At 37.3% G+C, this 17282-nt stretch overlaps 1 protein-coding gene and 1 long non-coding RNA gene across 4 annotated transcripts in view; one reads left to right on the forward strand and one right to left on the reverse strand.

The window, feature by feature from the left end:
- LOC144317411 (patched domain-containing protein 4-like) overlaps positions 1 to 17282 on the forward strand; it is a 54150-nt gene that overhangs the window by 33161 nt on the left and 3707 nt on the right. The gene's annotated exons all lie outside the window — the stretch shown is intronic.
- The window catches only part of LOC144317412 (uncharacterized), a 58041-nt gene that overhangs the window by 1935 nt on the left and 38824 nt on the right, over positions 1 to 17282 (reverse strand). The window contains exons 4-5 of one of the 2 annotated variants that reach the window (XR_013383413.1): positions 14002 to 14070; positions 13002 to 13150 (exon numbers count right to left, since the gene is read on the reverse strand). This is a non-coding gene — a long non-coding RNA (uncharacterized LOC144317412). Of the gene's footprint in view, positions 1 to 13001; positions 13151 to 14001; positions 14071 to 17282 lie in introns of those variants that run through there. The other variant, XR_013383412.1, reaches the window with a different exon arrangement.

Consider the following 17282-nt stretch of genomic DNA (forward strand, 5'->3'; position numbering starts at 1 on the left):
CCTTGCCATCAAACTGACATTGCAAACTCAGGAGAAAAACGTTCTTCTAGATCAGTGGTTCTCAAGCTTGAGTGTGCATTGGACTCACCTAAGGGCTTATTATTAAAACACACATTTGCTGGCCCCTCCTCCCTAAGTTTTTGATTCAAAGAACTTGCAATTCTCCCAAGTTTTCTGGTGATGTTGATGCTGCTGGTTCAGAGAACACACTTTAAAAACAATTGTGAGTGAAATATTAGAATCTTTTGAAGGATCAATTTTCCTAATTCCAAGTAACCCAACTAGTCCTCATACTTCTTCAATATAAATGGTAGACTTTGAGCTGATCCTGTGGAATCATGTGTTGCTATCTTCCAAGTAAGTGTTTTAGTGGTATATTATATGTATGAGTGAAAAAATAATATTTATAAACACTTCTCTGCAAAATGAAGAGATTTTTATTCATTCACCACACAGATAATAAGAAAAAAGATGATTTAAAGAAGAAAAGTAAGGAAAATGAGTTACATTTTTCATTTGAGAGACATTTTGGGGCACAAGAATAGTACAGCATCAGGAAGAAGTGGTTTGACTCTTTGAGAAATGTATTCACCCAGTTTTGGGGAGAGGGTGAATGCAGAAAGTGTCTAACAATTCCTCTGGAAAAGAAGGTACTTTGCTGTCTCTGATCAAGTAACTCACTGCCCAGATAATTTTAACTATACCTTATTATTACTCAATTCTTCACGATGTTTTGTCTTCTAATCATGGTTTCTGGAGTGAGATGAATCAGTGAAAAGTAAAATTTTCATTGACTGCAAAGGGAGTTTATTCTGATAAGAGGTGGTGCTGACAGTGATGAGGGCTCAAGTGATAGGTCTGCCGATAGATCTGGAAAAGTGCACACTATGCCAATATTCAGCAGTGAGAGCAGCAGCAAAGGCATAGAGAACGGCCCACCTAAAGACCTGCTGTGCCCCACCCCAGCACACTCTCCATCACAATTGTGTGACAGAGTAGTTTTGATATTTCAAACCTCCATTCAAATATTAACAATACTATAATTCTCTGAAACCATAAAAAAATATATATATCATGCTTTCCCACCCTCAGCTTTGTCCTTTAAAATGGCAGCCAAAAAAAATAAAAAATAAAAAATAAAATAAAATAAAATGGCAGCCAAAGGGATCCCTGGGTGGCGCAGCGTTTTAGCGCCTGCCTTTGGCCCGGGGCGCGATCCTGGAGACCCGGGATCGAATCCCACGTCGGGCTCCCGGTGCATGGAGCCTGCTTCTCCCTCTGCCTGTGTCTCTGCCTCTCTCTCTCTCTCTCTCTCTCTCTGTGTGACTATCATAAATAAATAAAAAACAAAAAAACTTTAAAAAAATGGCAGCCAAAACATCACTGGGCCATCTTCATTCCTGTCAAGGAGTTAAGGGGATGCAGTGTAGTGAACTGCTGATCTTCTGTGTCTAGGCCTTGATTCTACTCCCTTTTGATGAGACCCATATCCCAGCTTCTGCCTTCACAACCACACGTGGTACCTAGTAATGACTTCCACATCTCTCTTTAACCAAAGGTGCCATCACTGAGGTCTAAACCTGCCTGCTAAACACTTGCCCTTTTATTTAGGTCATATGCACCTGGTGGGGGAGGTGTTTTGTTTTATTTGTGTTTTTTTAATAAAATAACAATGACTGTTTTATCTGCCACACAAAAGAAATCTCACAGCTAATTTTGGTCAGAAGTGTACAGTATTTTTATGCTGTCTCTTTTTCTTCAACATCCAGTATCCCATAAATTTCTACAAAATGTAGTGCCCCCCCAGCGGGCCCACAGTTCCTCAAGGGGTGCCTTATGTTTGACTCTTCAAAACCTACTTTAGGGGCACCTGGATGGCTTAGTGGCTGAATGCTTGCCTTCAGCTCAGGTCGTGATCCCGGGGTCCTAGGACCAAGTCTAGCATCGGGCTCCCCACACAGAGCCTGCTTCTCCCTCAGCCTGTGTCTCTGCCCCTCTCTCTGTGTCGTAAATAAATAAATAAATAAATAAATAAATAAATAACTTAAAAAAAGAATTTCAGGTCCAAATAAGAGGTGCAAGCAAGACCATGGAAATTAACGGAACAGATATTTAAGAGAAGGCAGAAACCATGTAAATACACTTGGTGCTCATCCAGCTACCATTCTGACATAAAGAGAAAAATATGAAGTACCTGGTTCCTATCCATGTATATGCTACTTTAGTGTCTTGCTCTTCTCTACTGTTATAATCCAGTATTACAAGTCTCCACACATCTGGAGGAAGTTTCTGGAAAACATACTATTTCTCCATACCTACCAGTGCTGCCTGGGCATTGAGAAAGGCCATGTATATGGCCTCATGGATTGTTTGCAATGTGAGCAAACTAACTTCATACTAAATCTACAGATGAAAAAAAAAAAGTGAAATCCTATATCACTTGATCAGAAGGTCCAGGCAGAGAAGTGGTCCTTGAGACATCTGTCACTCAAGTTGGATGAAGGCCAATGGTCACATGGCTGATCAGTGATGGAAGAAGAGAAACTTTGGTACAGGATTTCTAAGTTAGAAAGTCACTTAGTTTTCTTTAAAGTCACAGATAGAAGACAGCACTGGGCTTCAAAGATTAACAGAAAAGATGGAAACAGTACAAAGTATCACACTTTTTCCAGAGACCCTTGGGATTCTCACTCTCAGCTTCCTGAAATGTCTACAAACATACAGTGGTCCACTCCCCCCTCAACCCCCTTAAATCTCACCCCTGGTTTCACTTTGTGCAGTTTCCATGTCCTACAGTTTCAGGTCTCTATAGTAAATGATCCTCCTTCTGACATATCATCAGAAGGTAAATAGCAAGAGTGCCTTTAACTTTGGCTCATATCATGATCTCAGGATTGTGAGGTGGAGCCCTACATGGGGTTCTGTGCTCAGCGAGGAGTCTGCTTGAGATTCTTTCCTTCTCTTTCTGCCCACCCCCACTTATGCTCACACACACACACTCTCCCTTTCTCCTGAATAAATAAATCAATCTTTTAAAAAAAGTTCCATAGCGGCCTAATGTTACATCACAACACCTGTGACTTTCCCCTCACTTCATCTCATCATGAAAGCATGTTATCCTCTCATATCATGACAAGAAGAAGGGTTAGTGCTGTACTGTAAGGTATTTTGAGGGACAGAGCACATTTATATAACTTTTATTATAGTATACTGTTATAATTGTTCCATTTTGTTATTAGTTATTTTTGTTGCTCTCTTATTATACCTAATTTATGAATTGAGCTTTATAATAAATATTTATGCATAGGAAGAAAAAAGTATACATAGAGTTCAGTGCTATCGTGGTTTCAGGCATCCACTGGGGATCTGGGTATGTATCTCCTGTGGATAAGGGGGAGTACTGTAAATGTAAAAGATTCTCCTGATTATAACATTCTAGATCCACACCATTTCCAGCGAATAGGATTTCCCATGATAGGTGGAGGGTTTAGCTCCATAACCCTTAAGAGATGATTAACTCTATTGCCTAGAAGCTGATTTCAAACTCTGGAATTTCATATGTAAATTAGACCATTTGGTTTCTTTGTGTACTCATAACCCTGTCCTTTTCTATTCAGAAAAGATACACAATTCAGAAAGAAAAAAAAATTGAGCTGATAAGACACTTATCACCCTTTGTTCAATAGATTTTTAAGAGGATACTGTATCATAGGCAATTACAAAACAAAGCAAAATAAAAATATGAAACACTTTCTTCTGCCTTCAAGAAGTTTCCAATAAAGAAAGGGAGAAATAAAAATAATGAGAATACTGTATAGTTATGAAAATTGTTGTTTGAGCAAATCCAGAAGATGCCATAAGACTTCAGAGGAAAGAGCTTTCCTCCAGTTTAAGGTTCTTGAAATTTTTGATGTCAGTTCTAACTTTCTTTATTTACCAAATATAAGAAACTTTCTTGCTAATAAGTTAACATGTCTCAGACAGTTCCAAAGTTCTCTCAGAGACGTTGTGGCTTTAATGATCATATTGATCCAACTAGAAAACCTGACCATGTGATTTCATTATAACCAGCAAATGTGTCAAGTTGTTCAAATTATTCTTAATGCAGTGTGCTGTTGCTTCGTAGATAGAAGGTCATTTTGTTATTTCTTTATGATTTAATTTAACTTGTGTCTATCCAAGGTGTTGCTATGCCATATTAGGTTAGAAGTTGGAAGCCCCCCTCCACACACAAATGTCTGCAGCTATTTCCTTGCTTAAAATATCCTGCTGACTCAGGTGGCTTTGATGATCAAGCTCCCTTTTACAAATAATTCTTAGCATATTCAATTATCTAATCTAACATGGCTCTTCATGACTAGTTCTGTGTTCACAAATGCCTGGCTGTGAAAAAAGGAAATTTGTGAGGTCATTTCTAAGTATTCTTTTTATATTGCACCCAGCAGAGGAGGGGAGGGGGATTTTTTTTTTTAATACTCAATTCTTTTAACTATGCCTTTTTTTCTTTTAAATGCCTGAGATAAATTTTCTGGAATCTGTCATTACTCTAAGCCGAGTACATGGTCCAAAGAAGTCCCTGCTTCTGTAGAGAATAATCAAGTCAAGGACGGAGGGTACATCATTATAATGAAATGCAAATATCTCATTAAAAGGCAAATCCTTCATCTCAAAAGGTTGAACAGGATGCACCTTCACTTGACTGGCGGGAATTTCCTATTAAAGCACTGAAAAAAATATTCCAACTGAAGACTATTCTGTGGATCTGAACCACTTTCATTTCAATGAATTGGAACATTTGAGTGTACAATAAGCCCATGCCTGACAAAAAATGTATTCTGAGATAATTAAACAAATGTCAGCAAATGGGTTGCCATCTATTATAATTCCTCTTATAATTCCTTTAATAAAAGGGTTGGTGGAATATTTCATCAACATATGTAGACTCTACAAAAAAGCTCACTATTTTTCTGCACTGTTTGCCTTTAATGACTCTTTCTGACCTTATTTTCCTCATTCTTATGGATTCTCCCCACAGCATCTTGTCTTCCCACATTATTCACTCTCTGGACAAGTGTGGTCTTAGATCTTAATGTGTATACCTCTGAAGTATTCATCTCTAGCCTCTATCTTAAGCAATTTATTCCTTTGTAAGTATCTCCAACTTAATGTTTTTTTCAGGTACCTAAAAGTCAAAATCTCAAGCCCAGTTTCACCTCCCCTAATTGCACACAGAGTCTTCGGGTTTGCGAGTGCCATTGTGGTACAACAGATGCCTAAGTAAATGAGTCCTCATTTACTTCTCCCTTCTTTTCTTCATTTCTCACAGGGGTCAGTCCCTGAGTTCTATCCATTGTACTTCTTAAAGATCCCTTTATTAACTCCTCTTTCTTCTGTTAATAGATCCCTCTATTAATTCACTTGCTCATTTTATTTTTTTAATTTTTTTCATTTGCTCATTTTAGGGACTGTCTCTCTCCTGAGAGTATATTGGAACCTCCTTATCAATCAATATCAACCAATCAATACTATTGTAAAATTCCAGCATGCGTGCACATACCCACACCTACATTTCAGACCATTCATATTGTTATCAAAGGGAACTTCTAACATATATCCTAAGTCCCTTCTTGTTTTAAAGATTTTCAATGGCAACCCTTTCAGATTCCTTCAGATGGTGCACAAGACCCTCCTGATGTTTCCCTTGGGTTTATACTTCTTTTCTTCTCTAGATAAGGAATAGCAAACATCATTGCTGAAACTGCTGTTGGACGGAAAAAAAAACAAACAAAACTGCTATTGGAGGGAGTGGTGGGCCTCATTGCACTTCCATGCCAGGAGGAATCCTTGCTCATTCCAAATTGCATAGCTAAGGGCTGAGTGCCATTCCATTCCTTTAGAAACTTGCTCAGTATTTTTTTGTAAATAGCTCCAGTGTGGTCCAGACAGCTGCCAGCCCCAATTCTGAGGGAGTGTTGTTTTGAGTGTGTGTGTTATTAATGTTTTTTTTTAACAGTGTCTTGACATAGCAATATGCATTTGGAAAGTCTCCCCTAAATACCTGCTTATGTAACTGATTGTGGTGGCTTCAAATAGCCCTGATTTCTTAGTCAAGGCAAACACCCACTCACAGAGTTAATTGTGCTTCCACAGAGGACCTCCATGTAAATGAAAGATGTGGAACTGTTTTCTTTACCTAAGCCATGGAAAATAGAGAGCCTCTCACCTTATTCCTAAGGAAGATGTGACATAGCTGCCTCGAATTCTCTGACAACTTGCAAAATTATAGGGAATGAACCTGTGTTGCAGTAAGGCAGAGTGATGGCGAATGTTCTTTAGGACAATGAACCAGCCTTTCATGTTTTTGTGCCTGTAAAATTGTTTCATCTGTAGCAGGTGCTCTAAAAACACAAGTTCTCTGTTGGGTGTGTTAAGTTGGAAGCCATGTCTTTGTGGTCCTTTTTTGTTTGCATTTTTCATTTTGTATCTTTTTTCCTTCTTTTCACTTTAATATAAACAACTCATTTGAATGAAGATATCTGCTATCAATGAAGAAGATGAAATACTTTGGATTTCTATTAACACTGTGATAGCATTCTTGGCATTCTTGAATAAACATCAAGAATGCCTGTAGTATGTTACAGAATATTGGAGAGAACATGTAGTATCTTATAGCAAGCATGAAATATTATACTAAAGCAAGCATATTAAAATCAAAGTTTGCTGCAAATTATTTCAATGAAATTCTATCGCTCTGAACAATCTGGTAGGGTAAGAAGATAATGGATCAGTAAACACAAATTGGTCAGCAAACACAAAATGAAACCATGTGCCCTTTTATATATGAAATGTAAAGAGAGGTGATAAAATAAGGAAGTTAGGAGAGGCTCGTTCACCAGGTGTTTTTAGTTATGGAAAGATAATTCAGTTAGGAGACCCCCTAGATTGTGGAATCAGAGGGATGGGTTCCTCCATCCATCATTCCACCACAGTCTTGGCTATACTGAATGCCAAAGAGCTGTAGGCTCTTTCTAAGATGGATTTCATTACATCCTGACACCCCACCTGTTTGGTGCCTAGAATAAAAGCAGATGGCAGGGCTGACATGTGGGCCTGACTCAATTCCTGACCCCAGGGAAACCCAGGATGCCTGCTGTGAAGGAGAGTAAACTTCATGAGTTCAGCTTCCCAGTAAATTGGCTCTGATATTGAATTCTTTTCCAAAGTAAAGAAAGCCTGTGTTTGGGTGGTCATATAGAATGTATTAAGGGGAAATTTAAACCAACCATTTTAGGTTCCCCCTTAAAAATGCCAGATACAGTCTGTCTCCTGACCCAACACTGAGCTGGGCAAGCTCTCAGTCAGACAAAGTGGACTGTCAGGACTAGAACAAACAATTATCATTTGTTCCTCCTTTTAGCTAAATATACTCTAGTTCTGAAGGCCTAGAAACTTCTTGTACTTGTAGAATAGACTGAGGGTTGATGAGATGTTTTTGCTACTGTGGTACCAAAGACCATGCTCTGTTTTTATTTCATTTTGAGATTACTGAATCACTCAACCATCATTTTGTAATTAGATAATAACTATTGACAGAGCCTTTATGAAATGACAAATGGGGTGCCACCCTCTTCAAATATCATTGAACTCATTTTTCATAATAATGCTTATGAGCTAGACTGTCCCATTTCATAACTGACCAAAAAGACTCAGAGAATCTTTTTTTTTTTAAGATCTTATTTATTTATTCATGAGAGACACAGAGAGAGAGGCAGAGATATAGGCAGAGAGAGAAGCAGGCTCCCTGAGGGGAGCCCAATGTGGGACTTGATCCCAGAACTCCGGGATCACAACCTAAGCCAAAAGCAGACACTCAACCACTGAGCCACCCAGGTGCCCTAAGGCTCAGAGAATCTAAGCAATTTTCCAAAAGTCACAGTGATCTTAAGTGGCTAAATCAGCACTTGACCTCAAGTTCTCTAGACCTTAAAGCCAGACTCCTATTATTGCCAGCCATGTGGCCTGTGATACCTCTAGAATGCCTCCTACATCTGAGAAATGGAGAAGAGATCTCAGTTCATTTCTTAACACTTTGAAGGAACAGGTCAAGAGAAGTCTCTATCCTAAAGTTTTGTGCTTTAAAAAGAAAAGTAATGATTTGCTGAAGAAAAAAATATATTAATGGTCAGATTATGAGAAATTGGACTGCTGAAGCTTGGCACTATTTTGGAAAATTCAGAAGTAAATTGAAACCAACCTAAAATGAGTGCAATTTTGATTAGAAGCATTGTCTCCAAACCTCACGAAACAGAACTATGTGACACTAGAATTGACACAGCTAAGAGGGATATTTATGTGTGGCTGGAAGAAGCAGCAATCATGTTTATGTAGTACATGCAATTAAACTCCCAAAGGCTAGAATGTGGGTCGGCCCACTTAAAATTGGCCTAATTTTGAATAGTAAATTTACAGTAATGATTACTTTCATTATAATGAGTCTGTCTGCCTTAGTATTTTCCTCTGTTGCATAAAAATCCCTATTGCATAAAAAGTAAATCAATTGCCAAAATATTTTGGGAGAATCCATTGTAAATGCTTTTACTCATTGTAACTTGCTACCACCTAACCTATTAAGTTTACCATATGTTCCAAACCCAAAATGGGGATATAGGATCAAATAGTGAATACTATCACTTGAAAAACCTCACAGAAGTATAAAATAAAAACACATGTATTTGAGTGTTCCATGAGTTTTTCCAAGTTAAGTAATAAAATAACATGAAATTTTATCTTCTTTACTAAAACTAGGGTCTGTAGTCATTATACATAATTTAATATGCTTCTGACTTATTTCCTTGCTTAACTTGAGTGGGTTACTTCTTTCCTACATAAGGCAAGTATTTGTATGTTGATATTTTTGTTTAATATTAGCCTTAAACAAAGACAACCAGAAAAGCAATTCTTTTCCTCTCAAGAAATACAAGCAGAAAATTATTTTCTACTCTTTAAAGATTTTTGGATAATCTTTTGCAGTTAAACTATCAAGCAAAAAACACACACTTTGCTTTTGAATTAATTTTTTTATTCGAGTATCTTAAAAGTATTATTAGCTTTTACAATTCTACCTCCTAGAGGCATCCAGATGTTCCTTTTCTAGATATCCAAGAATACAGAGTTTAATACAAAGATTAACACTTGAGAAAAATATGTCACATCAACATAGAAAATGTTAACACACTTGCAAGGGTGAGCCATTATACCCTTGTCTCCAATGCTGAGAGGAGTAATGTTTAACCCACATGGAGCTGTGAGATAGGAGAGTACTTATTTTCTTAGCTTTATCAAAAAGGCTTTCAATTATTTTAATATCTTTGATGCTGGATATCTTGGTGGTGGTAAAGAACAATTTCATGGATCTCATTAGAATGTATATCACACACATGTTACTTTCAAAGCATGTCTGTCCTTTTGAGGATTAAAAAGGAAAGGTAATTTAGTGAAGATAAAATAGACTTAAGCAAGCATTGTATTCTTTATCTAGCATTTTACTGACATAGTTCAATAATTATCCTCACTGTGGCTTTGAGGCAGTTGTCTTTCAAATAAAGGAAGGACAGCGATGGGAGGAAGAAGAAGAAAACTGAGAGAAAGGGTCAGAGGGGAGGAAAGAAAGAAAAAAAAAGCAGGAGAAAGAGGCAGGAGAGGTAGAGGAGAAAGGAGACGGAGGAAGGAAGAGGTAAGGCGAAGGTTCATGTAAGATGATGAAATATTAACATCTGATTTATCTTTAGTAGACATGCAAGGATGTCACTGCTGTTTTATCAAAGGATTAAGACACAGCTAACCTCACCCACAACTGCAAATAAACGTTACATTCTCTGTTTCACATTCTTTTTCAATATGTCAATTCTTCTACCTTTCCTCGAAATATGTGCCCCCAATTAGTTTCCTTTAGCTTGAGAAATGTATCATCTTAATTTTCTATCTTGACTGAACTTGGAAGGCTAATTGGAACAATGAAACAGATAACAATAGTAAAAAGCAACATGTATTCATTATCAGGAGAGACCCCTTTGAATGAAAATTTTATATGATCTCGAAAACAAAGGAGGGTAGAAGTTAGAAGAAATTAGAGAAATGGAGTTCATAAATGGCAATGCTATCTCCACACTGCAGAAAGTTGGAAGTTGTAACCAACCTCATAATCTAGACCTCTGTGATTACAGTCATCTAGATAATTCAAGAAAGAAAGAAAGCTTTTGCTTAGAGTGATGTTTTATATATAGCAAATACTCAAAAAACTTTTGTTTGATTGGTCAATTAATTTGGCTTCTGTTTTCAGATTTTAGAAAATGCATGGGAAGGAAAAATTCAATGACAGAAATGAAAAAGAAACACATAAGGGCCAATTTGGAACCCAAGTTCAATGGAAGATAAGTGATATTCAGCCACCAAAGTCTTCATGATTTTTCTTTGAAAAGAAAATGTCAGTCTGGCAGTGCAAAGTCAGATCAGCTTGAGAGTTACGTGTTAGCATTTTACCCTACCCTAGCAGCTAGGAATCTGCCCTTCTTTACCTTTAACTTTAAGTAGAGCAGTTATTCATTAAATCTTAGTGGGCAAAACCACAGTCTTTCATGGAGAAGAATGAACCATCATAACTTAAGTCGACTTAGAAGCCACAAGGCAGATTACTTAGGACTGGAGCCCAGAAACAAGGGAGTCTTGATTCTTGGTCCTCCTTCCTCTTCTACTGCTTGTCTAAGTGAAATCTGATTAAAAGTTGAACTTAATTAATCCTTCCCATTCCTAATTACCCTTTATACCATTCCCTTAACATACTTATTTTTTATTATTTTTGTTGATGAGTTGATAGCCTTAAAAAAATGGTATAAAATAACCCAACTAACCAAGAAAGCAGATGTGACCTATAATTTTATACCAAATAAGAGCCAATGTTAAATTTTGATGATTTCCTTTGAATATTTATACATGCATATTTATTTTTACATAGTTGAGATCATGCTGTATGTATATAATTTTGCAACCCTCAGCAGTTATCTGCATTCTTCAGCAATGTCTTCAGAGTTGCAATACTCTATGCCACTTTATTTTCTCACCATCTAACAGGCTTTGTTTCTATAACAAAAGTACAAACTCTTCCAAGGAAGAGATTTTTTTCTTTTTGTTCTATTTGTCCTTATCTTGTTTTCTACATATACACTAGTGATTTGCCTTCCCAGACACTCAACACAAGTATTGTTTGGATTTATTAGATTTATGGGAATCATTAGAATTAAGTAAATCACTTTTAGCAACTTCTGCCCCTCTAGGAAGGAAGCTTTTCTCCAAGAATCTCTAGCACTCAGAAGAAATTGTTCTTTGGAAAAAGGCTTAGGTATGGGGAAAATTTATTTTTCAGAATAGTGTGAATTCCATAAAGTCTTTTAAAAAATGGATGCTTATACAATCAAGTAGGTCTTGGCTTAAATAAAGTTATAAGGAAGGCAAGAAAACCATTCAGTGCCTCCTCTCTAGTGTCTCTCCCTTCCAAGGCACACCTAAAGTTCATTTCTTTTTTCACAATGCAGTCAAAGAGGGCTTTGGAATAAGCAAATTTCTGTTTTCAATTCCAGCACTCATCTCTGCATCACCCCTCCCCACGCCCATATTTGAGAATATTACAGTCATTCTCAAAGTCCCAGGAACACAACATGCATATCCTCCTTGCTAGACCTTTGCACATGCTGTCCCCTCTGCCTAGATCATCCTTCCCCATGTCTACCAACCAATACCCCATCTTACCTGTGTAATTTTTACTCATGCTTCAGATCTCAGCTAAAATGCCCCCCTTTTAGGAAAGTCTTCTTAGTTCCTGCTAGGCTAGATGATTACTTCTCACTACTCCCTTAATACATATATATTTTCAAATGCCTTTCTGCTTACATATTTTCCCTCATCACCCACTATAAGAACTGTAGCTGTTCACCATTCTAACCTCAATATCTGGCTGACACAAAGCATGTCATAACAGAATTGAAGAATGAATGACTCTGTCTTTCTTGACTCTTTCCATCTATATGTCACGTCTTCCAGCATGCCAAGATTTTACCACCCTGCAGTGCAGCCCCCATATAGTTATCTGCAATACCTATGCTTTTGATCCTTCTTCTTTCCTATTTTGATTTCTCAATCAAAAGATTGAGCTCTACTCTAAATTTGCCTCTGCAGTTTGTTAGTCTGATATATTTTCCACTCAGAGGTGCTAATGGCTCAGGTGTCACACTTTTAATAATAGGATGTGGCTATAAGCTAGGGTGTATTCTGGAGTTTCTTGCTCATAGGAAAGACGGTAATGACAGGACTTACAATCCCTTTCCTGAAGAGGGCACTGTGCTTAGGGCCTTTGTGCATTCCACAAATGCTCCCATATGAGTGATGGCCAGCCTTCTTTATGGAGAACAGCATCAAAGTTAAATATCCTTTGATATGGAACACTTGCCTGTGAATAGTTATTTGATCCCTTTGTGAAAGACTCACTTAAAATAGTAATATTGCTTTCAATTGAAATTTTTGGCAGAGTCACTAATATGAATTACAGAAAAACAAAAAGTTATTGCTATATGCCTCACATTTCATGTAGTTGTTCATTCTACTTCCACACTTTTAAAATTAATTCGTATAAAAATTAGGTATAGGTAAAGGAGAAATTAAATGTATTTATCCTAGGTAAAATTGGGCAAATTCTTGATCTTTTTGCATTTGAGAAGATTCCTTTCTGGAAGTTATTCAAAGAGAGAGAGACAAGCTACTGGGTCCAGATTTTAAAGAAGATAAAAAGCTTCTTGTTTCTATGGAAATGAACATGGGTCATCTTCTTCCTTCTTATTGCCTTTTCCCTTAGGGTAGATTTCTCTAGCCTACTTTGGAGTGTCTAATGACTTTACCACAGATGAATCATTAAATACAGAGCTAATGAAACCTCTAGAAAAAAATATGCCAAGCCTTTTATTTTTGAGTTAGAGTTGGTATCCATAAAAGTCAAGCAGCATGCCTCGTCACCTTGCTGTGTAGTAGCCGAACTGGAAAGTGGAGTCAGATACCTGGATTCTGTCCCCTGCAGATCTGTAATATCTCTCATTACAGATATTTGCTTGGAAGTGTAGAATAATATTAGATGATAAGTGAATAAACAGTATCATTCAAATATTTGATTTGTGACATATTAACAAGAATAATGCCTAACCCTTCCTAAGCACTGTTCTAAATGCTTACTATACATTAGCACACTTGATCCTCATAATGCGTTATGATTCTTAGTTTAACCAGTAATGAGACTGACATCCAGACAGCTCCACACCTTGTCCATGTTGACACCAGGTCTCTAAGTGAGGCAGCTGGACTCTTGAGTCTTTGTACATATCTGCTGTATTATACTTCCTTTGAATCAAATGTATTCATAAATTATTCCAGTGCAGTTAAGAACATGCCCATTGATGTCAGAACGAGGAATAAGTGATTAGCTATGCAACTCATAGCACACCATTATGTCCTCTCCCTGGGTGCCTGGATCATCCTTAGTGACGTGAGACTACTCCAGCATTGCATTCTCTCATAGACTGTCTAGAAGAGTTACATTGGATAATGCAATAAGAAAATTATTAAGTCTTACAACTGTGTCTGCCCCACATATTAGAAAGTGATACACTGGAGTGCCTTGTTAAACTTATTTTATATTTCGGTTGGCTAAAGTTTGTATTTCATTTCAACAATACGAACCTTATTTTTTTAACCCTCCTATTTGAAAAAAAAATAATAAAAACACACCACTGTACTCTTATAGCTGAGTAATGCGACACAGATGTAAATTATTCCTTATTGGGGCATGTTAATGCTTTAAAGGCTTCATTTTTATTTTATTTATTTTTTTTAAAGGCTTCATTTTTAAAATAAGTTTTTTCTTTAACTAAATACCTTGTAGGAACCTGCTTTCTCTTTACTTACTTGTTAAACATGAAGCTCTGGTGAGGAAATTCAAGATAGCTGATGAATTTCATTTAATCGTAGTTTATCCTGCAATATTTGGAGTTGAGAATAAAACAAGGAGATATAAATTAAGAAATAAACAGGAGGGAAAATCTTATTTAAGCAAACAAAACAACAACAACAACAAACCTTACCATTCCTTTAGAAATGTCACTGCCGACTATACATAGGAAGATTTTCTTTTCAGCAATAAAGGAAGCCTGACAATCTAAAGTTTCCAATATCCTTGCAGTGTCTACCTCATCGAAAATCAGTGAAATCTGAAATAAAATTGTCTTGGACGGAAGCTCTGCAGCTAAATTATCTTGCAATCACAGAAAGTATCTTAATAGCAACCTAGCATATATATTGAGCAGATATGACACTTACTCCCCTATAATTTCAAAGCATCATTGAACATTCTTTTTCTCTGCACAATGGTTTATGACATTAATGTCTCTTTCCTCTCCTATCTCTTGAAGAATTTATTCTTTGATCTTGTCTCTGAGAGTTTTAATTTCCTTTTCCACTGCAGAGCTTCGGATTGGGTAGTAATTTTTAAGAGCTACAAAGTAGTAACCGTAAATGAAATGAGACCTAAAGAACCCAAGATTTTTTTTTCTGGCATTACTGCTTCTGGAGAGAGAGTATGATGCAATGCCTCATGGGCATGAGGTAGCCTCGTGACCTGTAAATACATTGATTCACCTTGGAACAAGTCACCTACCACAGACGGCCTCAGCTGACATTTTTTTTTCATGCTGCATCAAGAACCTGAAATGCTGCAGGGACTTCCTAATGGAGCTCTTTTCTTTCAAGTCACCCTGACTCCCAAAATCATCTGCCACAGTGCAGTGAGAGAGCACTCCAAAAAGGAAAGCATGCCATTCATTCCCTGCTTAAAACACCCAATGGTTTCTTACTGCAGAACAATTAACTCCAGCTCCTTAATAAGGCTTTCCTGGCTCTTACTGAAAAAGCCCTGCTTTCCTCTCTAGCCTCAAACTCCCTTGTTCCCTTCAGTTCCTGGAACATTTGGGCTGTCCTTTGCACCCAGACCACAGTACCTACAAACCGGTTTTCCAAGTACTCACTAAGGCCCCCTGTCGGTTGATAAGCTTACTCCACATGTTTGGTCTACAGTGAAAATGGAAGAGAGACTGTATTTTGGGGAAATGTTACCCTAGAATAAGGAGACTGAAAAAAAGAAAGGTCAAAATTTGTGTGTGTGCGTGGGTGGGTGTGGGTGTGGGTGTTTTCAGTACCAGCCTCTAATTTCTATATATACCTCTCTTTATCCAAGGCCCTATTGTCCTCATTTTGAACTGTCCTTAACTTTTTCTGTTCTTCACAAAATGGTCTCTGAACAAATAGTGTATGACTAGTTTTATACACTTCAGGGTGAGCTGAATTAAATATTATGGAACGTTCATTATAGAGCAGGCTGCATTCTAGGCACAGGGAGATTATCAATGAGTAAGAGAGGAAAGGCACCAGCTCTCAACAAGCACACATTCTAGTGGAGGAGAAATTAAATGATGAATAAGATTGCTTCAGATAGAAGTCCTTTATAGGAAGAAGACAAAATAAGGGTATGTGATAAAGTTATTGCTGGAAAGGAGGTGTCTAGTTTAGACCATGTGGTTCACATGGTCTCCTTGAAGATAGGACCACCAGGAGAAAATAGCCCTGGCAGTGGAAGAATGGAGTAAAGCATTCCAGGCAGAGGGTGTAGCAGTTGCAAAGGCTATGTGGTGAAAATTAACTTGTTGTGTTCAAGCAGTAGGAAGAAAGGTGGGATAACTAGAACAGAGTTCATGGGGAGAAGAGTGGTGGGAGACAAGGTCTGAGGCTCAGCCAGCAGTGGGACATGCATGGCCTCACAGCCCTGGTAAGGAATTCTGTTATTCCTAATGCAAGTGGAAGCCAGCAGGTTTTAAATGTATAAATGGTGTAAACTCATTTAGAGTTGTGCAAGTGAGCTATGGCTTTAAGGTAGAGAAATAGACTGAAGAAAAGTAAAAGTGAGCACAAGGGTAGGAGTTCGGAACTTCAATTCATCTCACGTTAATTATGCCTGTTCAATTCAGAGAAACACTGAAACAGGAGAGCATTGGAAGTGGTGTGTTACCATCTTGTATTTTTAAGGTTTATCTTCATGGGGACATAAATGTGAGTTCTGCACTTAAAGAAACTAGAATTTGTGTAGGAGGGTTTACTAGAAAATGAGGAAGTTGAATCAATATAAATGGTAGGTAATTGGTTCAGTGGAGAGTAAAATATTGGGAAAAAGGGGATCTACACACATGAAATAAGTTTTAATCATAAACAGCAGTTAACAGGGACTAGGAGTCAAAATGGCTTTCCTGAAATCACCCCTATAGGATTCTAGAAAGTTTTAGATTTGGAATTAGAAGTATTGCATTGGAACACTGGGGTCATCACTTTGACGAACAGTTTTATACTCTCTGGGCCTCTATGTTTGCTCATCTCTTAAACAAAAATGCCCTACCTGACAATTGGTAAGATTTTTTTAAGGCATAAAAATAATCCATCCATGGCTCTATTATAATGATATCATTTCTGACATTCAGCTCTCTTTGGAGTAACTTTATAGGTGGTATTTTCATAGAATAATAGATCTGAAAAATATCTTCAATATTGTGTAAACATTTACTCGTATATTCATATCTGCTCATTTTAAAGATGATAAAATGGAAACCTACAAGGGAAATGAACCAGCCAATGGTTCCTGATCCAGTTGGTGTGACAGGCATGCTGCAACCCAGGTCATGTGACTCCTTGACTCCTGATAGGTCCAGGGAAGTTCTGCCCAGAGGATAATTAAAATACATGTTCCATTCATTCTTTGTTTCTCCTACATAGAAGCACCCATGAAATGATAAAGCTCTTCTCCCACCTCTTACAAAATAGTAGAATTTTACTTACAAATATTTCTCAGGACTACACTGAGTAGGATGACTGGGCCAATGGCTTGTACAAAATTTCATTTCAGCAGAGCTTCCTGTCTAAGAATATCTTAAGACCTTGTTTATTTTGTTCTGGTGCATGGAGTAGAGCAGATTAAGAGAGAGAAATTCATTGTGTTTGTTATAAATATTGTATTTGTATTTGTTTTTAAATATAATGAGATTAAAGCATATCTTTTATGAAGTAATTTTTGCAAGAAATGGAAATTAGACAACTTCAAAAGGAGGGTGAGCAGTTAGCCAAACTCAATAAAGATCAGTTATTTAAAA

Source organism: Canis aureus, chromosome 7 (genome assembly GCF_053574225.1).
Source record: "Canis aureus isolate CA01 chromosome 7, VMU_Caureus_v.1.0, whole genome shotgun sequence".
Taxonomy (NCBI): domain Eukaryota; kingdom Metazoa; phylum Chordata; class Mammalia; order Carnivora; family Canidae; genus Canis; species Canis aureus.